This window comes from Furipterus horrens, unplaced genomic scaffold (genome assembly GCF_987537825.1).
Source record: "Furipterus horrens unplaced genomic scaffold, mFurHor1.1.pri manual_scaffold_1, whole genome shotgun sequence".
In the NCBI taxonomy this organism is placed as follows: Eukaryota; Metazoa; Chordata; class Mammalia; order Chiroptera; family Furipteridae; genus Furipterus; species Furipterus horrens.
The window spans coordinates 61267126-61282748 of record NW_028327171.1 but is presented as its reverse complement, the minus strand read 5'-3'; positions in this window follow the sequence as shown (position 1 = coordinate 61282748).

The window sequence follows — 15623 nt, the reverse complement described above, 5'->3', positions numbered from 1 at the left end:
TTCTATAATTCCTTCATACTTAAAATTCCCTTTTAACATGTCAAAATGCTGGAAAACCACTCTGAAACTTTCAGCATATTGGTTTGTATCATTTAGTAATAGATTATGTCACCAGAAAGGGGACCTGGCCCTGAGTGGGTCTGACTAGGGCCAGCTGGTAGTGTGTGGTTTCTTGACTTCGTGTAGCAAAGACTTGATAACATGAGTCCAGATGCTTTTCTGAGGACATTTATTAAAGCTGGGTGGGGACAGTGAAAGAAGTTAAGGGTCTAGGATAGAAGAAGTAACAGGAGAGCATCTCAGTGGGGAAATGAGCCTAGGCTGGGCTGCTTTGGCTCACTAAGTCAGAGTAAAGGGGCCTTGGGGACAGAATCAGAGGGTTAGCCTGGGATGTGCTGCTGCTGCCCATTGCTCCCTGATTGCAAGCCTCTTGGGGTACCTAAGGGTTTGGGAGATGCATGACTGTGGAGAAAGAGGGAGCTGAGGAGGGGGAAGGGAAAAGTGAGTATGCTCCTGGGAGGAAGAGAGTGTGATGGGACCTTTGTTTTGAGGGATTTTAAAGACTGGGAGTTTAGGAGAGGTCTTAGGGGAGGATCTCAATAGAATATTCATCAGCTTTATGCAGATGTACCAAAATGAGGTTTATTCTCTTAACTTCACCTGTCCTTGGGTGTGGCTGGCAAAAGGCACTAATTGGATTTCTGCTATCTCCCTGAGTAGGGTGATTTAAACTATTTACCCCTGATTGGGGAGGAGAAGTGCAAATAATTTACTCTTATGTGTCCTTGGTTTAGAGAAGATAGGATTTACTAGATGGTTGCTAACTGCTTGTTTAACTATCTGTTTCAGTTTCCCTATTCTGCTTGTCCTGGTTTATTAGCCAATCTCAGGTGATACACACCAAGAAAAGTACAGGTTAATTAAATGAGTGGGAGATTCTGTTTTCCTAATAATTTTAGGGTAAAGTTCTTTATTTAAATCCAGTTTTCATAGTAAATATGTTTTATACTGTTACATCTATGTGGTTGCAGCTGGTGGTGGTAGAGATGGTGGTATAATCTTCACAGTGACCATGAATGAAAACCCATGCATTGATATTTGCATCATAGTCTGTTCATCTTTATGATTCCCATAGTACTTAGCACACTGCCTTGCACAAATCAGGTGCTCAATAAATGTTCGATGAAAGAGTATCTAGCAGATAACTAGAGATGCATTTTGTCCTAACATCTAAGGCCAAAACCAATGTTCCCGTAAAGATCTCAGATTTAATTTTGCTTGATATGACAGGCTTTCTAAGAAAGTTGTGAAAATACTAATGCTGAAGCCATTTTAATTGATTGGCTCATTTTTAACTCTCCAGAGAAGAATGAAAGCTTGTGTGAATTACTGGAGAGCCTTTATCAAAAGTAGTAGAAAAAAGACTCATTAAGTAAATCAATGCAAAAGGAATAACGATTTTAAAGGAAGAAGTGTGACTTGGATTATATCTGAAAATTAAAACTAAAAATTATAAAAAAACAACTTTATCTTGTATGTAATAAAATTTAGGTTACCATAGAAGCTATGGACTAGTCCTTGAAAAGTACAGACTGAATCAAGTTATTGATTTTTTTTTTTTTTTGGAAAGTCCATGATTTTTCAACCAAAATTAACACACAGAATACCCTTCACTTAACATGCAGAAATGCTCAAAGTGTTTTAACAATTTTCCCTAGTGCTTTTCTTAATTTTTGGATTTTTAAGTAATTCTACTAATATATGATTAATCATCCTTATTCTTTTTCTTCTTCAGTTGTTAAATGCTCTAATAGTTATATGAAATTCCAAATATTCTCTAAAAATAATGAAATTTCACTTAATAAAGTCTTTTATCTTTTGCAAGATTTACATTTTCATTTTGCATTGTGTGTGTGTATATTACAATTTCCAATGGAGATTCTTTCATTGTTAACTGGGAAGAGATACTGTACTGCATATTAGAGAACATTTTCATTATATGGTGACTTTTGCTCTTCTGTATCACAGTGTTTTAGTGGAACTTCTGATAATTAATACTCAAATAATAAAGATATCTTACAATAATTCAGACAGCATCTATTTAACATTATTGAAAGAAACTCACTGTGGCAGATAATGTTTTCCGAAGATGGCTATAACAACATTTCTCATCCCACATGCTCATCTCACCATGTAACCTTGCTCCTCTCTGATCAAGAGGTGAAATTTATATTCCTCCCACTGAACCTGGTGTGCTTTTCTGCCAATGGAAGGTAGTAGAAGTGACTCTGTGTATCTGGTATTATAAAGGGTGCTGCAGCTTTTGCCTGGGTCTCTCAGTACACTTCTCTTGGAACCCAGACACCAGAGTATGAAGAAACTCAGGCCACATGGAGAAGCTACTATAGGTGTTCTAATCATCAGTCTCAGCTGAGGTCTCAGACAAGAGCCAGAATCAGTCACCAGACTTGTGAGTGAAACAGCCTTTGAGATGACGCCAACCCAGTCTTCATCTGACATCAATTACGTGAAGTATCTTGAGAGACAACTGCAAAGCTGAGCTCAGTCAACTTCCAGGACTGTGAGAAATAATAATAACAAATTACTTTTACTGTTTTACACCACCAAGCTTGAGGTGGCTTATTCTGCAGCAGTAGGTATCTGGTATTTTAATGTAACTGACCTCTTAAATACTGCTAATGTAATAATGCTTTTCAATGGTAACCCTGGAATGGTAAGGATTCCATAGTTCCTGTGCCTGCTCTGCTGCCCAGCCCTAAATACTCTCAGAATGGTAAGGAGAAGGCCGCAAAGTGGGGCTTCATTTTCCTTAACATCCAGGCCTTTCCATGAGGCTTGAAAAATGGTATCAGGATGACTGGAGCCTAGTTAGTGTTATTAAGGTCACTTTCCATCTAGACAGTCTCCTCAGAGGATGGGTCTAGATGGTAGGACTAAGTTGCTCTGGTTTTAAAGGTAGTTGGGGCCTCAGATAATTTTTTTTGCTTCTCTTACCATGGGCTGCTATAGGGAGACTTCCTAGCCATTTCCCAAGTTTGTTCTCTACATGCAGGCCATTAGATTCTACTCTGTTCTTGGACCCATTTTAGCTCAGGTAGGAGGCTCAGTCAATGTGATGTATGGGCACTAGAGAGAAAAGGAGCCAACACTGAAATATCAAACAGGATAAATGATGAAAAATATAAATTTGTTAGACAAAAGAAAACAGAGCAGAAAGTAGGATTGCCACCTAGGGTATAGCCATTTTCCACATCCTTCTCTTATTACTTAGGCATGGATTTCTAGATAGCAGAGGAGTAGAATAAAAGGATAATAACATTAGGGGACTGAAAGTGGTTGTGTGGCCATATGCTTGTGGGTTTTTGTTTTTGTTTTAACTAAAGAGTACTTCCCTGAATATGAAGGGCCTCCCTGGAATCAGTTTGTGTCACAGAAGAACTAAAGGACCCATGTGGGCTCAAAATATAGAAAACAGGTAAGTTTATGGCTTTTATTCTAGGCTCAAGGAAAGGGGATAAGAGAGAAATTTATTTATTTTTTAATTCTAGGTATTTGTCACCAGTTTAGTTTCAAGCAACAGAAATGGACTCAAATCAGTTCATACAATAATAGGAATTTATTGGTTCTGTACCTGTATAGCTATGGACTTCAAGGATAGTTAAATCCAGGAGCTCGAAAATATCTTTGGGGATTTACCTCTTGTTCTGTTTTTATGACCCACTTGTCTCCAATTGTCTTTATTCTACAATCAGGCTTCTGGCACGTGGAGAGCATGATTTCTGCCACAGTGGTCAGACTTGTACCCTCCTTGCTTGTAGCTTTAGTGTAAAGAGGCTGAGTTAGAGAAACAGGGACCAGATAAATAAATGTAGTTCTAGCTGAAGTCTGACTTAGAGTGAATTTTATGGGTCTGCAGATCCACCTGGAGGTCATTTCTTCAGTCTATATATTATTGGGATTGACATACTTGGCAGTTGGACTGACCCGCACCTTGGGCTCTTGGTCTAAGGGGTTAAAGCTATCACAATGGGGAAGGCAAAGTAGAAATCTCTGCAGTGGCTACCCTGCCAAACCGCCTGCTCCAAAAAGATAGTAAATCAAACCCAACAATGTATTCTGGTGGAGGGGTTGGAAGTTGGGGGGGGGGGGTATTAGAAATTAGTACCACCTTTAAGTATCTGAAGGGTATAGGAGAGTGGGGTATCTTATCATATCCTGTTTAATTTATTAATCTGAACTGCAGAAAATGACTGTAGACAACTGCAAGCTCAAGCAAGCAGCGGCCGTGATTACGACGCTGTGCCAGCCCTGTTCTTGATAGAGCAAATGAATAAGGCCTTAGGTACGTGCCATGAGATGGTTGATTTAACAAATTAGTTGTTTCCCATTCCAATTAGAAGAGGGTCAGAAAGAGTTTGCGTTCATGTGGAAGGGACAACGTTTATTTGTAGCTTTGCCTCAGGGATATGTTCCCTCTCCTAGCCTCTGTTGTAAATAGTTCAGATATGGAATACCTGAACATCCCAGAGAACATCACACTGATCCATTGAATCAGTGACACTGTGCCGATCAGGCAGAAAGAGCACAATGTGACTACTATGCTGGTAGCCTTGGTAAGAGACATGTACACCAGAGGGTGGGAGACAAATCTTGTAAAGATTCAGGGATCTGACACTTCAGTGAAGTTTATAAGGGTTCAGTAGTCAGGGTTATTCCGGGACAACCTCTCCAAAGTGAAATACAAAGTGCTGTATCTTGCATCTTCTACTATAAAGAGGGAACCATGATGCCTGGTGGGCCTCTTCATGTACTGAAGACAACATATTCCATACCTAGGAATGTCATCGTAGCCCAAACACAAGTGACATGGAGAGCTGCTAGCTTTGAGTGAGGCCTAGAGCAAGAAAGTAATCTACAGCAAGTACATGTTATGGTGCAAATATTCCTGTTATTTAACCATACTACCTGGAAGAGCCTATAGTATTGGAGGTGGGAAAAGGTACAGTGTGGGATTTATAGCAAGCCCCAGTGGGAGAATCGCAAAACAGGCTCAAGGACTTCTAGAGGAAGGCATGCCATCTGCAGCAGAGAGTTCTATATCTTTTAAACATCAGCTCCTGGTATGTTACGAGGGCCTGGTAGAGTTGGAGCACTTGACCATGGGGCAACAAGTCATAAAGTTGGACAGGCCCAAGAGCAATCCATCATAAAATGGAAATGATATACCTAGGACTGAGCCTGAGAAGGACTAGGGGGCATGAACAAACTTCATGCACAGGCAACCCAAACCCCCATGTCATGCACCATGGATGTGAGGGACTTATTCATTCCCTGTAGGGTCCCTGAAGGGAGGGGGAAAAGCCCAAGTTTGGTTTATGGATCAGTTGTGTCAGTACGTGTGTAAAAGACTAAAATAGACAATGGCTCAGAAATTTTCCAGTGGGTAGAGCTTCAAGTATCACAAGGTCATTCCCTTTGTGTGAAAGGAGAGGTGACTGACTACTTGAGGTGCGAATGTATACACTGTTCTGTGCACTGACCCTGAAAGAGAAAGAACTGGTATATTGGAGACAAATAAATCAGAAGCAGAGGCATGTAGATTGATAAATGGGAGTGGGCATGATTTTATATTACATATTAATGCTTACCCTAAAGTATTCACCATTGATGAGGCAGTAAACAATCAAGTAGACAAAATGGACTTGGCCAATTGATATTAGCCAACTTTTGACATAATAATCAAATGAAAGGTGTTGGAGACAGAGGCTATGCATGGGCCCAACAGCATGGGCTCCCACTGACCAAAGCTGATCCAGTTCCTGTGGCTGTTAAATACCCAGTGTACCAACAGAAGATATCGAGTCTCTAATATGGCAGTATTCCTAGAAGAGTCCAACCAGCCAGTTAGCAAGTTGACCATTGTGGGTCCTTTCCATCAAGCTTGTCTGCACAGCCATAGATACTTATTGTGGGTATGGGTTTACCTTTCCTGCCCACAGAGCCTCTGTCAGGACAACTGTCTGGGAACTTATAGAATGCCTGATCCATAGGCATAAAATCCCATATAATACAGCATCCTATCAGGGGACCCATTTTGTGGCAAAGGAGGTGTAGAAATGACCATAGTATATTAAGACCCACTGGTTGTAGTATTATGTGCTACAATAGCTAAACTGATAGAGAGTAGGCACAGTGGAAGTATTAGCTTGTAGGCCGTACTCTGCAGGTGTCATCTCTTAGGGTGCAGTGTATACACCAAATTGGAGCTCTTTATATAATGTTATGTCATATCATAGGAAGAGTACATGAGTCTGAGAATGCATGCACCCACAAATAAAAGGGTGGAAGGAAGAGTGGGGTCATTTAACATCACTTCCAGTGACGTATTGGGGAACTTTGTAATTTTCATCTTTATAACTTGGGCTGTGTAGGATTAGAGGGTAGAGGTCCCCAAAGGGAGTACATTCTTGCTAGGGAACATACCAAGGCTACCATCAAACGATAGTCTATTAATGCCACCTAAGCACTTGAGACTCCTGTGTCCAGGGAAAGCAGTTAAGATAAGTCATCATTATTGTGGCCGAGGCCAATGACCCTGAGCAGTAGGAGGAGCTAAGGTTGTTACTGCACAAGGGGTGTGGGCAGGAAGAAACATGCACAAGCTGGTGATTCACCTGTGCTTCTGGGGATTCTCCTTCCCAATTATAACTGTGGCTGGACATACACAGCAGCCCCAACCTGAAAAGAGTATGATTCCAAGGGCTTGGGCCCTTCAGAAGTGAAGGTTTGAGTTGTACCACCAGGTAAACAAGCCATCAACATCTCCATAGGAGATAGCATAGGATGTGGAGACTTTAGAGTGGATACTGGAGGAGAGAGAAGATAAATACCTGCTGTGGCCTGAAGACCAACTGCAGCAACAGGGGCTGTGGTTTGTCTTACTAATTTCCCTCTTCCACGTTTCCTTTCAGGAGGAGAGGCCCATGGGAATCCTGGAATAATGGCACCCTGACTATGGATGGAGAAGTCAGTCTATGGGATTCAGTCTGTAGACCAGTGAAGGCCTTGCTGCCTCACTGCTTAGGGCTCCCTTTGACGGAGAATCTACTGTAGCAAGAGGGAAGGTGTTGCTACCCTTGTGAAACTGACTGAGCTGCTCCTACTGAAGACCATGATCTCCTTGGTCTAGTAATGGTTGGGCACAGCAGGGTGCTAATACTGAGCCATTCCTGCCCATCCACGACACTTCTGTTGGTCAAATATTGCTTGGACTCCGCATTAGCCTGACCAAAACTTTCTCAGAGCGGTGCTACAGTCTGCGTCTTGTCCTACCGATTCCTCCTTCCACCTTTCCTCTTTCCTCAGGTGTCATACATGCACCTGTACATTGCAATCTGGAGGCTCTCCTGGCCTATGCTTCTTCCTTATCTCTTTTATTGGAGGAAAAAAATCTTATTTCCTTCAATACATCTCCTGCTTATCTAATTTCACTCTGGCATTTGCTTTCTGGTGGATCTGAACTGACCCACAAACCATGCTTGCTAGTTCTGTTCCAAGTAATCACCCACATGCTTTTCTCAAGTTGTTTTTTTCCTGATATATAGGTTGAACACTGAAGGTGAAACAGACACTTATTTACTGGACAGGTATCTTTGCTGGGCAATTTATTGTAATTTAACTCTTCAGAGGAGTTACAGAATGTATAACTGTCTTCTACAACTTGTACCAGGGAAACAGAGATATATTTTGCAGAAGGGCAAGTTCACTTTCAAAGTTTTCCTGGATTACTTTTATGATTCCCACCTTTTTTCTTCCTGTTAGACTCTAGTAGCAGGGACCCTATTTGTCTTCTTTAAGTAAATTCAAGTGAAATGACATTTCCAGAAAATAGAAACTCCTGATTCAAGTGAGGCCCTTTTGAGTTCAGGTGAATTTGTGACAATCAAAGAAAGCGCACTCTTGTTCTCAGAACAGCTACACACTGCTGCCCCAAACTGTGCGTTAATGGGATTGGCTCCTTTCTGGGAGCTTCCTGCCCCTTGTTGGGGTCATGCTCGTTGTGCTTGTTTTTGACTGTGCTCTACCTTCTCCTCCACCATCAAAGGTGATTGGTGCAAAGATGGACACCTGATTCAAACTAAACCGATCAGAGAGACCTTTCCTTGAAATTTTAGAAATGAGGGTAAAGTTCATTTCTCTTCTAAGAAGAACTACATGTAATATGTAAAATTGTGAGATGTGGGCATCAATTTGCCACATGGTTGAAAAGAAGAATAAGCTGGACAGGCCATAAAGAAAAATGAAGTAACGATGCGGAGAGAAGTAAAGGAGAGAGAGAGATGTGTGTGGACTTCCTTGGATTTCAAGCACTATCCATAACTATTCCCTTTGGATTGAGTAAACATAAAGTTTTACCTGCAGCCAAGAGGAGTCTTAACTACTTTTGATCCCACTCCTTGAGAATGCCTGATACATAAAATCTAAATTTGCTATTTAGTCCTGGACTCACAATAAACACTTTGGTTTTGTAGGAACTTTGCTGCTCCTGTGGAAGAAATCTGCCTGCTTGCTGCACGCTCTTTCTCCACAAGTCCTCTAACAGACTCCACCTGATGGTCAGGACAGACCCACTGAGGTTTTGGGGCTCCCAAGAATTTGGAACTGTGCTGGAGACCCTAGTTAGATTCCTAGGCTGGGTTGCCTAGCCACCATTTGTAATGTATTTTTTTCTATAACAAAACATGATTGGCCTGGCCAAGTAGCTCAGCTGGTTGGAGTGTTGTTCCCATATGCCAAGGTTTCGGATTCTGTCCCTGGTCAGGGCTCATACAAGAATTAACCAATGAATACGTGGAACAACAAATCAACATTTCTCTCTCTCTCTTTCTCTCTAAATATCAATAAATAATTAAAATAAAAGGGTTCTGAAGGTTGAAGCCAAAAAAAAAAAAGGTTTTGTCTTTAAAAAACAAACTTGTTCTAAGTTCCAAATGACCAACTTACAAAATAACTTTCAGACTATAACTTTAAAAAATAGCCCTGACTGGTGTGTCTCAGTGGGATGGGTGTCGTCCCGCAAACAGAAAGGTCGCTCGCTGGTTTGATTCCCGGTTAGGGCACATGCCTGGGTTGTGGGCTAGGTCCCTGGCTGTGGGCGTGAGTGAGGCAACTGATCGATGTTTCTCCACCTCTCTTTTCCTTTTCCTTCTCTTCTCCTTAAAAATAAATTTAAAAAAATATAGGGACTGCCTGTTTCATATTAATCACTAATGATGATTCACATCACAGAACGGTTTTTCAATACATATAAGTACTCCATCAATCAGGGTTTGATTGCATTTTAAGTATCTCCAACACATTTGAGTTTTCATTTATTTAATCAGAGGGAAGAGAACACTAAATCTCAATTATAATTTTAGGAGCCTCTGTGCATTGAATGGCTATTAGATGATAAAGCATGTGTGAAATAATACTGTCAGTGGAGGAGAAATAACTTTAAAATGTCCTGTCTTTTTTCTTTTCTTTTCCTACTTTCTTTTCTTTTCTTTCTTTCTTTGTATGCTCACAGAACAATTAAGACTCTTGATTCAGTTAGTAGGAGTTCTGGAAAGGCTTGTCTGCCAAGTTTTAGAGTTGCTGTGAGATTCATGTGTGATTGTACATATGAAATTGTTTTGTGGTCTGTAAAATATTGCATAAGTATTATTTACTATTACTGTGATAATTGAACTACTAACAACTTAAAAATATTTATTTATTTACTTTTAGAGAGAGCAGAAGGGAGAGAGAAAGAGAAGGAGAGAAACATCAATGTGCAAGATACATCAGTTGATTGCCTCTCCCACGCCCCCACCTGGGGTCCTGGCCTGCTACCCAGGCACGTGCCCTGACTAGGAATCGAACCAGTGATCTTTTGGTTCATAGGCCATGCTCAATCCACTGAGACATACCAGCCAGGGTGACAACTTTTAATTATTATTATTAGGTGGAAATATCTACAGTCATATAATCAATTTAGGATTTATTGTGTGGCAGATATATGAGAATAAATTCACCCTTTTGTTTATGATTATATGCAAATACATATTTTTAAAGGAAAATTTTCTTATTTTTAAAGTATGTGTGAATTAAACTCATGCCTATAGGGTCAGCTTTACTGTGGAGCAGGATTTGGGTTCTGGGCTCCCTCCACCCTGCCTTGGTTTGGCTGGTCCTATTCTCCTCTTCTTGGCTCTAAATCACGAATTGACATTTCTTAACCAGGCCCCAAAAGTGGCCTCACTTGAGTCCGAATAATGCCTGGACAGAGAGATAATAGTAGAGTTTGTATATGCTTAGCTACTGTCAACAAGACAAATAAGATGGGGGAAGAGCAGTGACTTGAACAGCTGGTGTAACCAGATCTGGAACTTATTTGGGTGGAGGGAGGAGTTGAATGACATTGTCAACCAATGAATGTCCTATCTGGTTGCTTCCAAGCTCAGCTTGAAAGACCACATCTGGTCTTGCAAACAGTGGACTTTCTCTTTATTCTCTGTCCCTGTCTCTGTCTCTGTCTCTCTCTGTCTGTATTTCTTGACTGTATGGCTAATAGTAAACACCTTGAAATTCCCCCCAGAACACTGCTAAGCATTTCTCTCAACACACCAAAAATAATATTAATGATATTATTATTGTTTAGGCTTCTGAGAGTGATCATTCAACTTTTCTTAACAGGTTATACATCCATAGATTTACAAAGATTACATAGTAAGGAACATTTATCTTTTTATTTTTACATAAACATTTATTTTTTTATTTTTTTTATTTTTTTATTTTTTTATTATTGATTATATTGTTACAACAGTTCCAATTTTCTCCCCCTTGCTCCCCTCCACCCAGCACCCCCCTCCCCCAGCAATCCCCCCCAAGTCCATACCCCTGGTTCGTAAAAATTAACTATCCCCCCCCTCTCAAATATTAGGACCCTTTGTAATCTTGTAATGGACAATGGGCGAAGGTCTCAAGCTCCTCTAGCTGCTTCAAGCTGGACATGGTCGTCGTCCTACCTACCCTTGGGTCCAGAAAACCCTAATAAGAGTGGGAGTGTGAAGGGGAGGGTGGCCTTCCCACGTGGGGAAGGATCATGCAGACTCCAGGTCAGTTGGCTGTCTCCAGTCAACGGCGTGCTTGGTTTAACAGGCTTGTGTCCTTGTTGTGTTCTGGGGGCAACAGATTTGGCAAAAAGGGTTAAAAGACATCATTCACTCCATAACTACTAGATGACAAAAGGCAGGGATTAATTTTTCAATGTTCCATATTAGGAAAAAAAAAAAAAGGGCTTCTTTGTAAGAAGGTGTGCTAGGCACATCTCACCTGTCCAAAACCCTTTTGCCCATTATACTTAGTTTGGGCTGAGGTAAATAGTTTAGATTTTCCCCCTCTCAGACTTCTGGGCCTTTTCTGTCCAAGCCATTAGGATAGAAAAGAGAAACCAGTTTTAAAGTGAAGCCTACAGACCACCCCATTCTTCCCCAACCCAGCCATTTAGTTCAGCCAAACCGTTGAGTCTCAGGAGGCAGCGCTGCAGAGAGGATTAAGTGAGGCTTATGGTACAGACAATCACTCAGGTAATGCGATCATAGGCTTATGTCCTTTGAAAACAGAAAACACGTGTTAATTTATGTAACATAACCCACAAACAAGTCTCTAAATCTGTAAGACTGTCTTATTGGGAAGACATCCAGTTGCAAGGCACTTGAAATTCTATTTGCCTGCAACTTCAATATCTTTGATGATATCACAGACATGGTTTAATTTTCAAGTGAAACCATATTTTAAATGAGAAGAAACTTTTAAGACAGTTAGTTGCCCTATTTTATAGTCTACTACTGATCATTGTGATTTTCCTTGAATAATAATTTTTCTCCCTAAGGTTACCCTCCCTGTCTTTAAAGGGACTACATTAAGTCCATTTTTAATTTATCCTGTTCGTTTGCATAAACATAACAAGAGCAGCAAATGATCACTTATGATCTTTAGTTCTGCTTTGCTGGAACGTACCCAAGGATTATTTGGGGTGACCCTCAGTCTGTTCTTCAGGGCACAGAAGCTGAGCCACATATCTGGCATTCATCCTTGCCTGTACACACCTGTTTTTTCCAAGTCTTTCTGGTTTTTCCTTGTGTCTTAAGGTCCCTTCTAGCCATCTTTCAGGAAAACAACCTTCGTTCCTTCCCTGGAAAGATTGCTGTGGACCACACAACCAACCATGGTACCAGGCCTTTTATCTCACGGGCTTTTATTACCTTTGAAAGTCATTCCCAGTTCCTCAGGGCTTTTTGGTAACATTCTGAACCCAAGTAAAACATTTAATTTTTTTGATTATTCTAGCATCTTATTTTTCATTTGTTTTTTCCACGTTTTTTTCTTTTTAGAATATCTTAAAAAAGAAACTTTTCTGTTTTATTTTATTTTATTTTGTTATTTTTTAATAATTTGTTTATTTTATTTTTAGAGAGAGGGGAAAGGAGAAAGAGAAGGAGAGAAACATCATTGTGTGGTTGCCTCTCACTCGCGCCCCCAACTGGGGACCTGATGTGCAACCTAGTCATGTGCCCTGACTGGGAATCGAATATTTTATTTTATTTTTAAGAGAGGGAGAGAAACGATGTGTGGTTGCCTCTCGCATGCCCCCAGCCACGGACCTGGCCTGCAACCCAGACATGTGCCCTGACTGGGAATCAAACCAGCCACCCTTTGGTTCGCAGGCCAGCACGCGATGCATTACGCCACACCGGCCAGGGCTTTCCCACGCTTTTGAACAAAGTTGTAATTATGATGTTCATAGATATTTGTTTCTGGATTTTTCTTCATCAAAGATTATAAACAAAATCTTTTTCACATTGGTATATTTTCTTCATAAATACTCTTTCAGAAAGCTACCAAAATGTTCATTGGATATATTATGCTGTCAGATATACTTAGCCAATCTCTTGTTAGATGTTTTCTCTATGATAGATCTTCCCTACTATTTTCTAATTTTCCTCTCCTATAGTTATGCTGCAATTGGCAACTTCACAATAACAGCTTGATGGTTAACCTCAGAACCACACTTCATGTTGTTATACATTTTCAAAGGCTATTTTGTTTTTCTAAGAAACAATTTCTTAGTTAATTTTTTCCATTTAAAAATATCTTTCCCAGTTAAAAAAACACCGTGGAAATATTAAAGGATGAACAACTTGCACACAGTACCTAAGTAAAGACTAAATCTCAGAAATTTATTTTTCCTCCATCTAACTGCATTGCTGAAGCAATAGATAACATTAGTCCATATATTATTAAAATTATGTGCCTTATAATCATGCAAGTCATGCATTATTAGGACCACAAAACACAAAAGCCAAGTGTGACAATGAGGCATGCATCTGGGAAGAGTAAATGCAAAAAAGGGTGGCAACACCAATTTGTTTTGATTTAAATATCTGTAAATTTACTATATGCTGCACATTGCTAGACACTTAGGGATGTGGTAAATTATAAATGCACAAGTGTCATTTGATTTATCAAGAAACTGGTCAATTCTTATCTTCCCATCGAAATAAAGATTGATCTTATTCAACAGTTTTCTGGACTCAGTATTATTCAAACTTCTCTGGTCAAGCCTTGTCTGTTTTGCTTCTCTTCATTTGCTAATGGTGACCTTACTCTGGGAATTTTTTCCATACTGGTTCAACAAGTCCAAGCAGGTTCTGCCCATGGGCTCCTGGGCCATAGTCCTCTAACAACTGACCCACCCCACCAAGAGTCTGACCATTCATCTTAGCTGCAATCAGACCAAGTCAGCAATTCAAAGGGGGTGGGTAAGGCTGAGAAAAGCAGCTTGTGGCTTTCCTGAGGCAAAAATGGCACATGGCATAGTTGGGACAACAGTCACTGAGCTAGGTGACCACATATACTGGACATTTCTATGTGGAGAACATTTTGGTAGGATGGAAAATAAAGGAAAGAAAACAACAAGTCCTCTTAGAATTGTTCTCGAAAAGCTTGCAATCCTGTTCAGGAGTTGAGTCCATACACAGTACCAAAATTGCTTTGAATGGTAGGGGGACACCTTACAAATTGTAATGAGCACACCAATGGGTGCTGAAAGAATGGATAAAGTCATAGAAGGACCATTCTGCCCTTAACAAGGAGGCCCAGCCTTCAGAAGAGCAATTCCACAAGGAAATGTAAGATGTTTCCAGTCCCACACCTATTTCCGATCCAGGAGAGGAGGCAAGGGATACTGAAGTAAGTGTTATGTATAATTATGTGTCAAGGAAGTGAAAAAGACAAGAACAACCTGACTTTAGGGAAAAGGAGAGATTAATGAAGCTGACAAAAGAGTATAGAGGGCAGTTACGAGCAGGGTTCAAAGACAGCAGTATAGTGAAGGAATAGTCCAAATATACTTGGGGCTGAGCCTGCTGGAGTGGACGAGGGACACAGTTGTGTAAGAATCAAGGTCGGAAAGCTAGGAGATGGCAGTTTGTTGGGAGGCTTTGGGTCTTAGATTGATAGCTTCGACCTTTATTTTTGTGGGCAGTTGCTAAAAGCTTGTGAGCCAGGAGATGACATCATGAAATCAGGAAGCTAGAAACTCCAGAGTGGAGGCAGAGAAACCAGTTAGGAGGCCACTGCCAGCGTTTGAGATAAGGTCCTGTTGTGGGAGGGGGAAAGCAAGGAAGGATTTGAGAGCCACCAGAAGAAAGAAAGACAGTATGCACCCCAGGTTGGATGAGGAGGGACTGCTGGCTCAGGAAAGCATTCAGTAAGAAGTGTGTTGAGGGGAAAATTTGGAAGCAGGCATGAACTTCCAGTGGAAAGTCTTTGCAAGTGGAGAGAAAGATTTCCAAATGGGCAGGAGTGTTCTCTCAATTGATTATCTTATAAAAACTGTGGTGTTTCTCTATGAGATAGGCAGGCAGTAGATATCACAGTGATTTAAAATGACGATACAAGGGAGCAACCTCTGGCTCACACAGGATGGGAGAGTGGAAGAAGCTATCTGATCAAGGATTACAAATCCTGGGTTGAATCCCAGCTACCCCACCCCCACCCCCAAATTCATTGTATGTACTCAGACAAAATATTTTAAAACTCATCTGTAAAAATGGGGATATATATTATCTATTCTTTGGGTTCTCCATGAGACATATCACAGCCATTATTTGTTGAATACTTAAGTATTTGACAATATTTGTGTTAAAAACTTTATTTGCATTTTTAAATTTAATCCTTAGAATGCCCATTTTGTATTAAAATAATTCCAAAATTTGGTGGCTTAAAACATTACCAATTTTATTTGCTCACGGTTCTACAGTCTGGGCTAGCCTAGGCTCTATGGTTCTTTTATAGGTCTTGATGGAGTCACTGATATGTTTGCAGTCAGCTGGTGGACGCCTGGCTTAGGGCTAGGGGCAGCTCAGATTCTGGGTGGCTGAACTTTTCCCTCTCTCCACAGATCTCATGGCCTCTCTCTCTCTCTCCCCATGTGCTTTTCCAGTGGCTTAATTGAACTTCTTACCTAGAGTGGCTTAAGTCTCCCAAAAGTACAAAAGCAGAAACTTCCACACCTC